The sequence below is a fragment of the Macrotis lagotis genome, chromosome 7, assembly GCF_037893015.1.
Source record: "Macrotis lagotis isolate mMagLag1 chromosome 7, bilby.v1.9.chrom.fasta, whole genome shotgun sequence".
NCBI classification, from domain to species: Eukaryota; Metazoa; Chordata; class Mammalia; order Peramelemorphia; family Peramelidae; genus Macrotis; species Macrotis lagotis.
In genome coordinates, this window is record NC_133664.1 from 196,180,354 (window position 1) to 196,198,872 (window position 18,519).

Genomic DNA, 18,519 nt, shown 5'->3' on the forward strand with positions numbered 1-18,519 from the left:
ATCAGAGGTTGAATCTGAATCCAGATTTTCGCACTCAATTTCAAATCAAGTTTGTTTTTTTTTTAATGGAGAGTCATCAATAGAAATAACACAGGGAAATGCAAATACGGAGAAATTTTTAAAAAAGGAAAGAGGAGAGAAAGGGGGAAGAAGAGAAGAGAAGGAAAAGAAAGGAGGCAATCTATCAATTGCATTTCACTGAGTTCATCAGTGCCAGAGAAAGAGTATTCTTGCATCAAAAATGTAAGGTTTATGGGGGGCACTTCATAATTCTCTCCTCTTTCTTTCGTCCTCTCCGGAGTGTAGCTATTTTCCCATCATATCCTTGCCGTGTGTATCCCGGGTTGAACTCCTCCTATCCCAAGACCCCCGCTTCCCCCCCCCCCCCCCCCCCATATTTTCCCTTTGGGCATCTTTGCATTAGTTATCTACCTAGCAGGATTAATGATCCCGAAAAGAGACACATCCGTTAGGAAACAGTGGTTTCAAACTCGGATCAATTCTTTGATAAACTTTCGCGTTCCTCCCCCCCCCCCCCCCCCCCCCCGCCTTTTTCCACGTTCAATGTCGGTGTCAGCCAGATGGTTCACTATTACCCAGTCTCTAAGCCTCCTTCTCCTCTGAGCTGCAGGCAAAACCTGGACAAGTGGAGTGTGTGCCTGCTAGCTGCAAGCCCTTAGGGTGGTGTTCGGGGCCCAACTGGGCATGCTCAGCACGCAAGGCTAGTCTAGTAGCGAGTAAGAAGCTTAGGGATCACACTGGAAGCGGAGAGAGCGCGCAGCTGGTCTGGCTGGGAGAGTGGGGCTGGCAGGGAAGGTCCTCTTCTCAGCCCGCCTCTCTCAGGCATCGGTGCGGGAGGCACCTGGCTGCCCTGGCCGGGGAGACTTGGGAGGCTCTGGCTCAGGTGGAGGAGTGGCGGGGCTTCTGTTAGTCCACCTCGCCCCCAAGTCCATTTCCTCGATACTCGGCCAAGGAGGCGAGCTGCGGAGCTCCAAGGAAAGCTTTTGTGCACTGCTCGCTACTGGATCGGAGCAAGGAAAAACAATCTACCGAGGTAAGAGAGCAACTTGACCAAAACGTTTCCAACAAAGGGGTCGTGTCGGCTTCGAAGTGCTTGACTAGTTAGCTCATTCTCTTGATTGAAAAAAAAATCTTTTCCGCTTTTTTCCTGTGGTTTAACTAGACGGAAGGCAGCAATTGGCTTTCCACTTTTGCTTCTTTCAACTGGTGTTTGGAGTTAGGTGCGGGGTGCTAACTCCTGCCCCCTGGGCAAATTTAAGGTTGATTTGTGTCCTCTGCCTTCAGGGGTTTGGCTTTATTAGGCTTTCTCCCTTCCTTATCTTCTAGTAGAATACTTCAAGCTCTACAATTTTGCGAGAATTTCACCTCTTTTTTCCCCCTGGGAAGATGGGGAGAGAGAAACAAAATGTCCATATAGTGTTTCCTGGTAACTTGAGACTCCAGCTACTACACCAGGTCTTATCTTGTCCGTTTGGCTTCTATAGACCTAGTATTCGCCTCATATCTTAGATTCTTAGACTTCAGTTTTTCATAGTCTTCCTTGCTGTTATTTTCACCGCCTAGAAAAAGTATGGTTGGGGCTAATTCCTTTGAAAATGTCTTTTTTTTGGGGGGGAGGGGAAGGACGGATAAGATGCCATCTATAGTTTCCTTTCTAAATTAAAGTAGAGCTCTTGAATTAAAAAAAAATCTCCAGGTTATTTTGGTTTTCCCTTCTTACACTGTTACTACCCTTAATTTTTTTTTCAAATGATTTGTTACTTTTGAGAAGCCTGCTTTCCCAATGTTCTCTATCTTTGGGTTTGATTTATTTTATATTCATCTGAACTTTACTTTTGCTCCATAGTCTCCTAGTAGCCCTTACCCTTTACATTTCTTTTCTTAACACTTTGCAATTCTTTGAAATCTTTGGTTTTAGATTGCAAGAACCTTGGATCAAATTTCATCTCTGCTTCTTATTATCTGTATCACCTTGGGTAAGTCATTTAATCTCTAAGCCTCAGATTTCTTATTTGAAATATGAGGGGGTTGGAAGAGATACCCTTTTCAGCTCTAAATCTACAATCCCAATCCTTCATTTAGGATCATTGTCATTGATGCAAATTGGTTGGACTAGTCTCCTTTAGACCTAAAACAAGAGTGTCAGATATAATGAAAATCCATGAGTGCCGCACTGACTTCGAAAAAGTTCTGTCAACCACTTTGCTTAGTTCAAACTACTTACCAAAAGATAGCTGCATTTATAAAAGGACTTGGTTCTTCCCCAGTGTAAGAATCCCAAACTCTTTTGACATTAATAAGTTATACGGAACCATTTGACTGACTTAGACTGGGCTATTTACCTATGCATAAGATTGGTTCCTGAACCAAATCAAAATGGGGCCTTATGGGGGATGACAGTGAGGTGGACAGTGTACATATCTTTCATTTAGCTTGTGTTTATATTTTCAGTGCCTGGTAAAATAAGCACATAATATATTCTTCTTGGCCAACTAACTTATTGATCTTTTCTAATGAGTGTTGTTATTGGTAGTGTGTATCCATAAACCTTACAGTGAGTCCAAGGTGACTATAGTTTTATCTTTGTTACTTGTTCTCAAAGTTAACTAATGTACACAATAATATCAGTACTTGATATTAATTTGTAGCTTTAAATTTTATAAAATTTTTACAAACATGATTTAATTTGAGATTCATAATCATTTTGTGAGGTAGGGAGTTGAGTTATCTCCATTTTTACAGGTAAGGAAAATGAGGCTCAAAGATTTGATATATCAAGGTGGATAGAGGGCTGCTGGTCCTGGAGGCAAGAAGCCCTGGGTTTGTTTGACCTCAGACATTAGTGATCCTGGACAAATCGCTGCCTCAGTTTCTTCAACTGTAAAATAAGGACAATATTGCCACTCCCCAAGGTTGCTGTGTGGATCAAATGGCATAATATTTGTAAAACAAAAGAACAATGCTGTTATTGTGCTAGTAAGTGCTATTTAAATGCTACCTTTTATTTTTCTTGTGTTATGGTAGACTTAAAATCAAGTCTTCTTGACTCTAATTGTAGTACTCCATGTCCCTGACATTATTTCATAGAGGATGTTGACTTGAAAGATACTGACTTGATAGATGCTATTACAGATATATTTTAAATTGTTGTCTCAAACAAAAGCTAAGTAAAATTAAATATAGTTAACTAGAGAATTAAGAATCTTAGAGAAGTTGAACATTTGGAGTTTTCTTTTAGAAATCCTATTTTTACCAATCATTTAAATGAATGTGGTTGATTTTCTGGGCAAAGTTAAATGCTTGTACCGAAGTATCAGTTAAAAATGTGAAACAGCTAACGTCTTGGTCATATTGTTTTTGAAACAGATTCAGATTTGTGTTCAATAATTGAGAGATCATTTGGTTTTAGTTTTGTTGCAACTAGGAGGTAGGGGATTTAGGGACTGGGAAAGACTTCTTTAAAATGAAATCATAGGGATTATATTTATTTTGCTGTTAACTTAGCTTTTCTGTGGAAAAATCACAACTCTTCTATATCTTTGTGACTTTTGAAAATAGTAGTGAATTCAGTTACACTTGAGGTTAGTTTTTATTTTTTATTGCATTGCTCTGGACAGTTAGCTTGGACTGGTGTGTCTGTCCCTTTTGCAAGATAGTTTTAAAGTTTTACTTTTTTTAAGAACTTAGAATCAAAAGTGTGGGATCTTTGACAAGTTGTTAAGTAGCCAGGTACTGGATTTGCTGGAAAATCATGCTAATTTTCAATCCTTTATCAACAACAAACAATATTTTAAAACAAAATAAGATGTAGAAATTGGTATTTGAATCAGTTGGTCACTTCCTTTTCTTTTGGCCAGGAGAAAGTCCTATTCTAGTTTGTTAATTGAATTTCATACTTCTTTTGGGTTTTCTATCCAGGTGTCTCCAATTGATTTCACTGTTTATTTTGATGGTCATTAGGTGTCTGTTCTTTCTAACTTCATTTTCTTTTTTTGTCATATATTCCACTTATAAATTATATCAAGTCTTTAAGAAACATGGATAAATGCTAGAGGAAAATGGCAGCCAACGTTTCAGGTTATCTTTTATCATGACAAATTTAATGCAAAGTTTAACTGTAAGAAGAGGTGATTTGGAGATGTAACTCGGAAAGGTAGCCATGTGGAAGAAATCTGTCTTCATAGAAACACTATGTAGTAGTTGTAGAAAGACAGATTTAAGCTCCATGTCAGGATAACATGCCTTGTAGTTAGAGGTGTCCAAAAGTGGATTGGACTGTCTCCCAAAGTTTTGGGTTACCTCCACTGAAGTGGAAGCCGTAATGACCACTCTTTAGGGATGTAGCAAAGGAGATTCCATTTCAAGTACCAGTTGGAGAAGATGGTCTCAGATCTGTGATTGTATGAACGGGTGATGTCCAAGGTCCTTTTCAACTCTAGAATTCTGAGACATTGCGACTTGACTAAGTTCATTGAGCTGGTAAGTGGTCAAATCATTATTTGAAACCACATTGTCTTCAACTCTTTGTAGTGTCAAGTTACCTCTCAAAGTGATTAGATAATATAGTTTCACTGGATAAATGGATAAAATGAAGAGCTGAAAATAGCTACGACTCCAGTGAATGAAGCAGTCAAGAGTGTCAGGATGGCAATCTGTTCTTTTTTGGTAACCTCATATTCGTACTAATTAAATGGTAACCCTGCTAAATGACTATAGCTCAAAAGAAAAGAAATTGAGTAAGGGACAACTGTTTTTTTGCAAGCAGGAACAGAATATGTTTTACTTTTTTATCTATCAAGTTATTGGGAGTATACTCATAAAATGGGAAGATTTTTTCAAAGAAGGGGAAGAGATCAGAATAGTATGGAACAAGCAATAACATCAGCAACTAACATTACTACATGCTAGACACTTAGTTGCTATACAATTCTTATCTCACTTGATCCTTACAATCATCCCCATTTTACAGATGAGGAAACCTAAGCAAATGGATTAAGTGACTTGCCCAGAGACACATACCAATAGATACAACATAGCAATGTTGTAATATTTTATGTTTTAAGTCCAAGAAGATCAGAAGTTTTCTTATATGGGAAATAAAGGTTTTATACCTTTTCACATACTTTCAAAATTAGGATTCCATAAGTAAAACATTAAATTCTAAACTCATTATAACTCTTGTACCATTTTCCCCCTCCTATCTTCCTCCTCCTTTTCTCCTTTCTTCCTTCCCAAATGCTAATTTACATATTGAATTATTGCATGAGAATCTTATGCATTTTTAAACTTCCTTAAAGGTGAAAGAATAAAAATGGGAAATAAGAAAAACATTCATCATCCTTATCTTCCACAGAATTATTGTATTGTCTATATCCTTTGACTTCCTTTCACATTCTAAGCATAAATGACATCCCTTAATGTGAAAAATAGTACATGATGAGGTAATTAAAAGGAGTTAGCCTGTGATTTTTCATCTTTGCAAAAGCAACACAAGGGGAATATAGGTTATTGCTTAATAAGAAGTACTTACATTAGAAGTACTATATACAGATTTAAAACTAGAGGTTCTAAAATGTGCTAAGACTACTACTGTCAATCCTTATATTATTCAGGAGTGATTCTTTAAGTAGTTCTGTATAAAATTAAGATATTTTGTTGTTATTGTTCAGTTGTTTCAGGCATGTCTGACTCTTGATTCCATTTGGGGTTTTCTTGCAATGATACCGAAATGGATTGCTATTTCCTTCTTTAACTCATTTTACAGATGGAGAAACTGAGGCAAGCAGGATTAGGTGATTTGCCCAGGGTCACACATTTAGAGTGCCTCAGGCCCAACACTATTAGCTGGGGCAGCTAGAGGACATGATGGATAGAGGGCCAGGCCTGGAGTCAGGAAGACTCATTTTATTGAGTTCAAATCTGGTCTCAGATGTTTCTTAGTTGTGTGACCCTGGGCAAGTCACTTAATCCTGTTTGCTTCAATTTCCTCATTTGTAAAATGAACTGGAGAAGGAAATGGTAGAAAACTTCAGTATCTTTGCTAAGAAAAATCCAAATGGAATCATGAAGAGTTGAACATAACCAAAGAGCAACAACAAAAAAACTTTTTAGTATCCTACCCTGTTGAACTAACTTTTTCCAGTCTATAGATGATTCTCAAGAGGTGTGGGAGAGCGAAAAGAATAGGAAAGAGGAAAGAGTTCTATGTTGATTTGGGTGAAGTGGGCAGTTGAGTCTCATTTTGCTCAAATCAATTTTGTATTTAGTTGCATAGGAACTTAATATCCCGTAGGAAACTGTTCAATGTTGTGCTTGCTTTTGCAGAAATTATGCTTTCAATTTTAGAGTTGAAAAAATTACTTGAAGGACATCAAAGATGGTTTTTATCTCTCCAAAAGGAGTTTAATGTTTAGAGAAGGCCCATGCTTTTCAAAATTGAAGTCTATTACCAGAGATAATATGACATAGTGGACAAAGAATTGGTTTTGCCATCTAAAGATCTGGGTTCAAGTCCTGTCTCTGAATTAATTTTTGTGACCAAGTTACTTAATCTCTCACAGCCTCTGGCAACTCCTTAAGATAATAAAGTGCCACATTGGTGGTGTTTTCCCCCACATTGAAGAAAATATAGGTCCATATTTACTTCACCCAATGGAAAGTTACTGATTTGAAATGACCTTTGTTTTTCCCTTTTTAAACACTGAACTCTTTTATAGAACTTGTTGAAATATTCCATCATTTGCTCATTTGGGAAATGAAAAGTACAGCATTCAATTGGTAAGTGTTTTTTCAACTGCAGTCTACTTGAATTGGATCAATATATATTGCCCCAGTGTCATACATAAACACACACACACACACACACACACACACAGACATACAAGAATTTTTCTGGAACATTATCTGATTATAGCAAGTCTTGTAAATTTGTTACATTATCCATTAGAACAACATAAAAAATAGGTAATGAAGGCAGTTAGTTCTTTTTAAGAAGACACTGAATACTGGCTCAGTAGGCTTTATGTTGATTTTCTCAGAGATACTTGCTTCTAATAGTTGCTTCCAACATAAAGGTATTCAGTAGAACGATTTTATTAAAGTATCCTGTGGCTTTATATAAAACCTAAAGAAAAAAGAAAAACTGAAAATGGATAAAATGCATACTTACACTTTCCTATCTAGCTGATAAAAAGCATGTCATAGTTAAAATCTTGCTGGGTTAATCCTTTTACTCTGTTTTGCTTTGTTAAAAGTACTTTTTGAATGAATGACTTGGTTTCTGCCAGGACATTTTGCTTGATATTTTCTTTCTTTCATGTGTGGAAAAAGGTAACATTATTGCAGTTCTTGAATATTTTGCTCCCAGATGGTTTTGTTTGTCAGGATGTTTTTGTTTGTCGTGTAAGCCAATTTCTCTGATTTCCCCATTCCAACATTATTTAACCTATATCTTATTAGAGTGGGTCTAAACATACTTAAAGTTAAAAAATCTTTTTGAGTTAGGAATATTTCTCCTTAAGCTAATATGACCTTATAACCCTGGACTTTGCTTTTTGGAAAGCATGTGAAATTACATTTTCAATGCTTAGATCCAATATGGGTAAACAAGGAAGTTGTATTTTTCCATGTCTCAGAATCCTTTTAAAATATATAAATGGGAGAATACTATTTTTTGGGTGGGGCTTTTATTTAGTTCTTCAGTTGTGTATTAATAAATGAAACATCTTGTAGCATTACTCACATAATATTCATGCACATAAAGGAGTAGAATCAAAATATATGACAGTAAAGAATATACTTTTAAGAGAAAGCATAATAAAGTATTTATGGAATCAGAAGATGTAGAGGTTAGATAGGTAATCCAGCAAGTAATCCAGTCTTTTACATATGAGGAAACTGAGACTGATAGAAGTTAAATGACTTCTTGAAGGTCATGTAGGTTGTGAATAGTAGAACCAAAGGTCAAACCCATGTTATCTGATTCTAAATCTAGTATTCTTTTTAGTACAGCAATCTACTTCCTATCAATGTTTAGTTATTACTATGTTTATTAAAATTGTGTATTGCATATTTAAACATATATTAATTACTTGATACTGCACTGATTTTTTGAGATACAATGTTTTTAGCTAAAGTATATTGTTGGGGACATATAGGACCTGGATTTGTAAAATTATCTACTATGTGCCAGAAACAGATATAATGTCATCTTGAGTATATAAACTCCCTCCAATGATTTTAATCAGCAATTTATCTGCAATCTAGAATGTGGGAAATATCCAGGGGCTTTATCTGTGAGGTTGTGGTTTGCTCAGGGTAACAGCTTGTATGAGTCTGAGGTGAACCTTGAACTTAGGTGATCCTTACTTTGGGATCTGCCCTCTATCCTCTACACCAACCTGTCTCTTTGTATCTGAGAATTTGTTTATTGTATATGAATAAGTGAACAAATGTCATCATCTCTCTGTAATACACAAGCACATATAAACAAATAAATGTATGTGTTCTTTGAATAATCAAGATGATTCAAATTCAGGTTAGATTGTACTTGAAAAATTTTAATGTTGAGCAGTGTTTTTCCTTGGATGTGGAAAATATTAGCTGTCCTTGTTGAATTAAAAGAATGGTATTAGACACCCATTTTTTTTCTTTCCATATATTTAGTTCACTTTAGTTTTCCATGTGATTTTTAGTATAATTTTTATCCCAGCTGTTGAAAGAAAACCTTCAGTACTGATTGCCATAATATCTATGTTCTAGAAGTTGGCATGATTTCATGTTTTTGAATTTTATCTTAAGAATTGTTATTTTCCATAGTTTCTTGTAGGAAACAGTCCAATAAAAATATTGAAGGAGATGTACTTATTCTGCAGGCCTTCTGACTGGGTTTTTTGGATTGTTTTTTCTTTTTTTTTTTAGATTGCTTCTGATAGTTTCCTTCAATTTTCAAAAAACCTTAGTTACTAAGTGTATCTTTTGTAAACTTGATTTCCTCACAGTTGCTATTTTACCTCTTTTTCACTGATTGGTGAGGTCAGAATTAGAGACATAGTAGAAAATAAAGAAGACATTCCTGGTCCTTGTAACAATGAAGGTTAAGTTTAGGTTACTAAATTGTTTGAAACAAAAGAGGTTATGGAAGTCATCTTTTCAATTGGAAAAGTGGCATGAACTAGTGGACAGAATGTCAGATCTGGAGTCAGTAAGCTGTAAATTCAAATTCTACTTCTTAAAAAAATTGTGTGACCATAGGTAAGCTCCTTGACTTCTCTGAGAGTTTCCTTCTCAGTGAAAGGGTATACTACTATTTGTAACACTTTCCTCAAAGAATTCTCATGAAACTTAGATGAAATGATGTTTGATCAATGTATTGCAAGCTATAAAATATTATTTGAATATCAATTATTACTGGTTAAATGATATATTATTTTTTGAAAATTAAATCACAAAGGAAAATGATTAAACTTCTACAAAGCAAAATACTGGCAGGTAATAACTGTAATATGAATTGTAAAAAAAAAAGGTCCAATTGTGATATCTTTGTGAAATTAGCCAAAGTTAGTTCATGCATTCTTATTTTGATCAGCTTTAATATAATAAGTTTTTTTTTTTTGGCAAGGCAGTGGGGTTAAGGCCACACAGTGTGCCCAAGGCCACAGAGCTAGGTAATTATTAAGTGTCTGAGGCTGGATTTGAACTCAGGTCATCCTTCCTCCAGGGTTGATGCTCTATCCACTGCACCATGTAGCTGTCCATATAATAAGGTTTTTATGTACAGAAATAACTTGTATCAAGTCATCCCATCTAAAGCACAACTATATACAGGACAGTCTGATATAAAATTGTAAAACCAAGTTGACCTGTCTCCCAGCATCAACATTTTAAAGAAGTTCCTGAGAGCAGAAAAAGTTCTTCTTCATTCTTACCTTCAAAAGTGTTCCTCTCACATATTTTCCCCTCCCCCCCATACATTCTAAAGTGGGGGGGGGGGAGATTTAGCTCTGAGAAGAATCAATTTCCCATAGGTGGTGACCTGCATAGAGTAATTCGTGGGATGTTTTCCTGGGAGCATATTAAGTAGTCAACATGATTAAGTACATGTGAAAAAAAGTAAATCTGAGCACAGGACTTTTTTTCTATTTGAGAACTAGTCTTCTCCCATGGTGTGAACCTGCAGGGATCAGCTCTCTGTAGGCTGAGTGAGTTTCATCTATATCTGTTAGGCTGGAGATTCAGGTTCAAAGTTGGATAATTCCTTTGTATTTTTAAAAAAGGTTCATTAAATATTAGATCTTTATTTTCATTAATGTATTCATTGAGATATTATTGGATTTAAATACACTAAAAGTACTTTACTTAATGAAGTCGTAAAATAAGAATGATCAGAAGTTCAAATCAGATATCAAACTGAAATTTCCATTTTTCTCTTTGAATTATAGACTTTTCTTATTTTAGATTATCTACTTAAGATTTCAGAAGGTGTCTAAATGGAAGACAGAGTTGAATTATAGACCTTGCTGAGCTTTAAGCATAGGAAGCAATGGAAAATAGAATGATTTAGGATAGTTTGCCAGTTCCCTCTATGTGTAAAAATCTGTAATTCAATTACCATTGTAAAAATTGACTAAAGTACTAATTGTATTTTTCTTTTTAAAACATTCAGGAATAGATTGGTAAGATATTGGGAGATGACAGTGGTGAAATTAGCTACTAGTTGCATTCACAGATCAATTTTTTTGAGAGTTTAAAAGTGTTCCTAATCATATTGACTAACATGCTGCTTATGAGTTACAAGAAGAGAACTCTTAATTTGTAAGGCATCTGACAAAATTTATTAGCATAAATGTCTTAGAAAATTTGTAAGAAAATAAATTTCACATGTTACAATATGAAAATTGTCCCAAAGATGAATATTTTCAAACCTGGATATTTTTTGTGGTTCTGAAATGCTATCTAAGGCATCCTGTATAATGGACTGTCAAAGTGAAAAGTTTATTTTTGGATTCTTTGTCAAGCTCTTGTTCAAGGTTTAACTTAGTTAAGCAGAAAGCCCATTCCAAAGGCTGGTCACTGCTTGATGAATTTCTTGGTAGCGATATCTCATAGCAACTGTCTACTTGGGTCTGGAGTGGTTGCAGTGTGCATAGGTAGGAGGAGTACTAACATGATTGAAACTGTAAATCTTTTGAAAAAGAAAGTAAGCTTGATCAAGAATTGAGCATGTGCTTTTATTCATTCACACAGTGGCATTTTTGTTTTTAAGCAAGCAAGTGAAAGTAATAAAATAAGTACCTATAGGGATTTATGATAACTTGAATTTATGGACAAATTAAGCAAGAAACTCCTTTTTATTTGTGATAGTGATTGGCACTTGGGTTTTTGAATACTATACAAGATATAATACTAGGAAAAAACTGCCATTGGTATGTCATATTAGTAACTCTCCTCCAGTAATCCACATTTAACTATAACTTGTTATTTAGGCATCTTCAAATGATAGTGCAAACCACTTTGAGTTTTAAATAAACATAATTTATGTCAAGACAAATTGGCTAGTGGAGGTTTTGGGTTTTTGTTCCAGAGTTGTGAGTTATCAGTTGAGTAGACTCTTTCATGGTAAGATTTTTCTTCCTAATGCAGATCAGAGAACATTTGCAATATAGAGGGTTTTTTTTAGGTTTTTGCAAGGCAAATGGGGTTAAATGGCTTGCCCAAGGCCACACAGCTAGGTAATTATTAAGTGTCTGAGGACACATTTGAACTCAGGTACTCCTGACTCCAGGGCCAGTGCTCTATCCACTGCGCCACCTAGCTGCCAACAATATAGAGTTTTTGAAGCTGGGGTTCTTAACCTTTTAAGTGGGTCGGCAAAGATCAGGGTCACCTTTTACTTAACTTTTTTGAATACATTAAATAAAATGAGTATTATTACAAAGGAAAACAAATATATTTGAAACAGTTTTCAGAATAGTTAAAAAACAACAACAAAGTTCATTGGTTAAGAACCTTTATTTTAAAAAGTTGCTTGGGGCATTGAGAAGTTAAATGACTTGCTGAGGGTCATATAATTGGCATGGTGGAAATTTAATCCAGGTCATCTTGACTCTGAGGTAGAATTCATTAAGCTATTCTGTCTTACAGTATTAGCTAATAAGATTAGGGATTAGAATTGGTTAAGTCATTTTGACCAGGTGGTCTGAGTTAATGCAGCCAAACTAGACTTCTTCCTAATCTAAAGAACTCCAGGAAGCTGTTTCCAGGTCAGTTCTGGGGTTTGGTTATAAGTGGCAATTTAGATGCCACCTTAAGTGGATTTGAATCATTCATTCATCAGCAAGAATTTAAGTGCTTTCTCTGTCCAGAATATTATGTTAGACTCTGGGGAAGATAACAAATTTTCAATGAGCCTTAAAGCCAGTTGTTATAGAGCTTATGTAACTAATGAGGACAAGTACTAATATGAAGTGTTATACAAAATAATGCTTGATAAGCAGGGAAGCTGGCAGAATGCTGTATGAGTTCTGATGGGGAAAAGCTTATCTCAGTTTCTCCTTAGAGAAAACTTCATGAGGAAACTTGCCTATAGATTGGGTATTAAATAATGCCATACGCATTTTATTAGGTACTTACAATGCTAAATGCTGGAGATATAAATACAAGAAAAATTGAAGAGAATTCCTGTCCCCACAAAGCTCACATTCTCATGGTAGAGAAGATACATGAAAGAGAACCAAGTGGCAAAGGTAAAGGAGGTACTCATATTGGGGAGCAGTAGGGGAGGAATCACATGAAGGTTTAGAAACTCAGAAGGGAAATAAAGAATGATAGGACTGAGTCCCTCCCCAGTGTAAAGGATCCAGGAGGAATTCACCAAAGAGGAAAGGAGGCTGGCATAGTAGGAAGATGGGAAAATCACAGAAGTGCTTGAATGTTTTAGGGCAGGAGGCTCCAGATGCTGAGGAAAGTTGTAGGATGAAATGGTAAATGGAGCTTGTAGGAAGAATTTTGGAAAGGCAGAAACAGAGTCAGGAGGGTAATGAAGAGTAGGAGAGAAAACATTTCAGGTAAAAGGAATTATATGAGCAAAGTATGAGAGTGGAAAAGTCAATATCATGTTTGGGGTGACAGAGGATGGTTGAATTATAGGTTACACGAAGAAGAATAAAAAAAAGTCTGAACAGGCAGGGCAGTTCCAGGCAGTAATGCCAGGTCAAGGAGTGTTATAATTGGATCAGAGCATAAGTGAGATGAATCTAATAGCAATATGAGAGAAGTGATCATAGAAAAGGTTATTCTAGTAGGGGATGAGGCTGGGGGAAAAGCCTGTAATTTTATTTTGTTGGAGAAAATTTACAAAATTACATTCCATAAGATTTGGTACTGGCAGGGATTTTAGAGGACCTCTAATCTTACCTTCCTCATTTTGCAATGTTAAGTGGTTTATCTAAGCTCACACAGTAGCATAGCAGCACTTGAACTCAGATCTTATGACCTCTCTAGATCTCCCACAAAATTATAATGGTGGACTTGATGGTTCTTAAAGTCCCTTTTAAGTCTAGATTCGTTTCTATAAATCAGGAAGACATAAAACCATGCCTATCCGATAATTAGTGAGAGGACAGGATACTCACATCAAACAGCCCAGCTAAGCATGAAGAGACTCATTTATCTGTTGAATACCCAAGAAACACACCTAAAAACACAGGGGAACAGAATGTCAATTTCTGTATGACAACTATATAATACACATGTGCATGTGTAATAGATATGTATCCAATAGAATATATGTATATATACACACATATGTATGTATATATACCTGTATATGCGTGTGTGTATGTATCCACAAATATCTATCTATGGTACACTTGTAGTTGTCCTATGGAAATTGTATATGTGTACGTGTGTCCAGATTAATTTATTAAGTTGGTTTTTGAAGTAGGTAGTTTCTATCAGTGCAAGGATTAACCACAATAAAGGTACCATAGAGCCTTTGAAATATTGAAGAAAATAAATAATAGAAAGGAAGGTCATTTTCCCTTGCTTTGTAAATCTTTTTTAAATCTACAAAAAGTAGGACTTGCTTAACAGAGAACTTTCTTCACTGATTCCTCTTCATTGTTTCACTCTTATTTTCATCTACAAGGTGTCCATATATTAATTTTGACACGATGTAGGTAGAATTTGTCTCAGCTTAGATAAACCTTGTTCACTTTGAGGAATTCAAGCAGATATTCTTGGAATTGATACTGCTTTTTCCTCAGGCCTGTGAAACCAAGTTGTGGTTGTGGCAGCAGTAGGGGGCAGGGATTTCTAGGTTTGGCAGTTATGGAGAAGCAGAAGTCAGTCTGTGAATAAGATTCTGCTTCTATATATAATTGTTTCAAGTGGCTGTTTGACCATAAGACAAAGCATTAAGGTTGTTCTGGAATACAGTGATTTTTTTTCCCCTTCTGGGTATATGTATATGCTCTCATGCATGCATCTTCCCTTGTGCTTTGGAGCAACCCTATTCTATTAGGACAACTCCATCCAAAACAAATCTTCCAGAGATTACATTTCATACTCCTACGTTCCAAGTAGCTACTGCTCATTCATGATATTCAAAAACTTGAACATATTGAAACCAGTAGCTTACATTGTGAATTTTTAGAGTCCCCGGAGAGTAAGCAACTTTTTGTAATTGAGAAAGCACAGAGTGAAGGAAACCTTGTATCAGAAGATGATATCATATGCCTTTTGGATGCCAGTCATTTTGCTACCCCCATTGCTTTCTTGTGCATAATTCTGAATCCTACCAGAGGAAGGCACCTGAGAGTGTAACTAAGAAACTGGACTTGATGGTTTGGGAAGAATACATTGCTTTACCATACCCCTTTGTTGACTGTCCTGATGGGAATGGAGAAGTAGAAGAGAATTGTATTTGTGATAATTGAAATTTCAAATTGACAGTGCTCTTTATGCATACTACACTGGAGAAGTTCAGTCTGTCCTGAACAACCCATATACCCTCAGGCTCTTTGAGCATATTTTAGGGGCTACTTATTGAACTTTGTATCACTCACCTGCTATCTCAGCAGATAAGCTAAACCAAATTAATGGTAACTGACAGACTTCACACCCATCAATGAATTAGGAGGATGTCTACCCCAAGCATATGAAGACTTCCCAGGTGAAATTGCCACAATTTGGTCCAATGACCATGAAAATAGTAGCTGAAGCAGGCACTGTGGAGAGGCTAGAGTTTGGTCAGACATCAGAGATACTGAGGTCACCCATCACATCCCCGGGCTATCACAGTTGTCTTGACTTTTGTCCTGCAGCTGGACTTCAGTGACTTTGAAAGAGAGAATTAGGTTGAAGACTTTGTGCAATGCTGCCCTACTTAAATCAAAATCAAGACATCAATTGATCCTTTTCAAAAGGGATGAACAATAACATCATGTCTTTTTAGCCATATAAAATTTTGTGAAATGGCCAATAAGTCACATTTTGTAGTTGAAGAAGAATTTACGACATTTGAATGTTCACATAGTAAGTACGGAGGCAGGATTTGAACCTATAATTCTATCTTTAAAGCCAGCATTATGCCCCATTGGCTCTCAGAAGCTAATAGAACTGAAACTTTGAGCCTTCATCTTTTGTCTTCTAGCCTAGCTCTTTGAACTACCTCTGATTATCTCTCACTCTAACCTACCATCTGTTACTGAGTTTTATTTCTAGCCATCCAGATTGCCATTAGATCATGAGTCTAGAACTAGATTAAATGAGAAATTTATTGGTAGTAAACTCAGTACAGTGGTTAAACAAATACTTGTTACCTTCCCCACCTTCCATTCCCCAAAGGAATCTTTAGAGGTCTCATATTATGTTCTAACACTCTTATTTTACAGATGACAGAACTAAAACCCATTAAACTTAAATGACCTTTCTTCACACAGGAAATAAAGCATCAGTGCAAGATTTGGACCCAGGTTCTCTGATTTCAGAGTCAGTGCTTTTCCCACTATATATGCTACTTCCCTACACTAATCCATTTCTAGTTTTTTCCCCTCTTCCCTAATCTGGCAGCCATTTCTGAGCTATCTGGAGAATAATGGAATTCATGAGAAATGCATTAATGCCTACACATACATTATTTTAAACCCATGAACAGTGCCATATAGCACCATGATGGAAACTTAGCTAATTTCTCATTGAGTATATGTAATATCTTTAATTGAAAATAAGTCAACAGATATCTATTGCTTGTTTTTAGGTGATTAAATAAAGCAACAGCAAACTACCCTAGTAAAAAATGTAAGAAAAATCTTATTGTTTTTATTTTTAAAAAATTCTTCTTTTGGTTTTTGAGCAAACTACTTAATCCATAAACTTTCTATACTATATTTTTCTATATTGCGTTGTTTTCCTGTATGTCCTGATGCTTAAAACATTTCAATGCCAAATAACTGCTTCATTCATACAGTAATCCTATTGATGTGATTCTTTCCTTCAGTGCTATAGATTACAGTCTAGCTGTGCCTTCGCATTTTGAGCATCTTCTGCTCATATTCTCTCCCAAATCATCAGTAAGGCACTCCTTTTTTTGTCACGCTACATGAAAATCAAAGCAATAATTGAGCTATTTAACCCTCACTTTTATTCTGGCATGCATTTTTGGATAATGTCTTTAAAGCTGTTTTTTATATTTTATTGTAACCTGTTTATCTTGACCTTGCCTTTCCTCATTGCCCTTTGAATGAATTATAATTTCATTTTTTTGAAGATGGTAATCTTTCATGTTTCATAGTCATTGAATATCACCCAAAGAATACTGATATTGAAAAGAATTTTTTGTTTTATTCAGTGAGAAACTTGGTTAATGAAAACATTACATAACTTTCCCAATTTAAGATAACATTTTTTTCTCATCAGTTCATCAGTTTATGTATCATGTCTATCCAAGATAGGTATACTGATAGATGAGTTTTATATAGACTATTCATTTGTATGTCATAGTCTGGACCATAGGTACTCTTTATCTACTTGTTTACTACTATTTGGATAATAAAGTTTAATTTTTTGAATGATTTTAGATCTCATTTAGGAGGCCCTTTATTATTTTGGTGCTTAATGCAAGCAGCAATGTATAATCCGCAAGTCAGAATATATGGAAGACCACGTTAACATATAGATTAATTTTCAGAAGTCTTCCATTAACAGTAACAAATACCTTTGATAAATATGCATCTCTGTTTTATATTTAGCACAATTATTAGCTATCTTAAGTTATAAAATTTACCAATATTAATAGTAACAATTAACATCTATGTAATGATTTAAGGTTTACATTTTTATATCCTATTCATTTGGTTCCTACCACTATGTTCTGAGAAAGGTGCTATTATTCTCAATTTATAAATAATTAACTCAAACTTAGAGAAATCAAGTGATTTATCCTGGATCACACAGCTAAGAAATGTCTGAGACTAAGTATAAACTCATGTTTTCCTAACTCTAAGAATTACCCCTATTGTCCATTGGGCTATCTTTGTGATAACTTTCAAGGAATTTATGATTTTGTCAGATGTAGGTGTTACAGCTGGGTGAAGGAGAATATTTAAGTTTTAAAAAGTCAATAATCACAGTTGAATGTTTATTTCTCTGCACCATTCAGTCAATTGTGAGACTATAAAGAATTGGTCTGCCATTGAATATACCTATATATCAGTTACCTTTGATTACAACAGATCAAGGACCTACTAGAGAATATCTTTTGTAAAAGCCACTACTCGGGTAGGAGAAGGAAAATGAGAATGGGAAAGAGAAAGAAACTTGGGACCTCTCACAATGGTGAGAAAACTTTGAGTATATCCTTCACTATTCTCCAAATTAGAGTGTAATTTCTTCCAGAGGTGATGAGACATGGGTGCTGTTTCACACTTACAAAATAGAGAGATTGTAAGAAAAATTTCACAGTTTATTTGGAGAGCTCTTATAGTTTGGTGCAGAGCCAATTAAATCAAACAAACTCTCCAGTAGCAGATTGTCCTTTGTCCCATTTTAGATGGCTGAAATAGGAATCTCAGAATATCATTTATTTATTTTTCTTACCTGGAAAGTTAGACCAAACTTTATTGAGTGGGTGAATATATATTTTATTTAGGAGTCTCTTCAATGTTCCACTAGGTGCAATCAAGATGTCTTCTACAGGGAAGAGTTTTTAAAGTCCTCTTCCTTTAGAATCCCTCTTTCATGTTAGGAAATCTTATTCATGTTAGGAGAAAACTATTTTAGTTACCATTTTATACCCCAATTTATATTATTAATAAAGTTATTGAAAAAAGTTAACTCTGTTACTCTTTGATGGAATTGTATAGATTTTAACCTATATAGCCATGATATCTTATTGATGTTGAATATAGTGTCTATATATGTCTTTGTTTTATTAAATCAAATGGTTTCAGTCTTCATATGAGCACAATGGATATATATATATATTGCATTTTTTAGATT

At 35.3% G+C, this 18,519-nt stretch overlaps 1 protein-coding gene across 6 annotated transcripts in view; it reads left to right on the forward strand.

Moving 5' to 3' along the window:
* The first annotated feature begins 724 nt into the window (after positions 1-724).
* EPS8 (EGFR pathway substrate 8, signaling adaptor) overlaps positions 725-18,519 on the forward strand; it is a 242,441-nt gene continuing 224,646 nt past the window's right edge. For 4 of the 6 annotated variants that reach the window (XM_074194367.1, XM_074194364.1, XM_074194359.1 and 1 more), the window contains exon 1: positions 725-1,054. The gene's annotated coding sequence lies outside the window, so the exon portion shown is untranslated. Of the gene's footprint in view, positions 1,055-1,939; positions 1,998-18,519 lie in introns of all 6 variants that reach the window. The other 2 variants (XM_074194360.1, XM_074194361.1) reach the window with 1 other exon arrangement.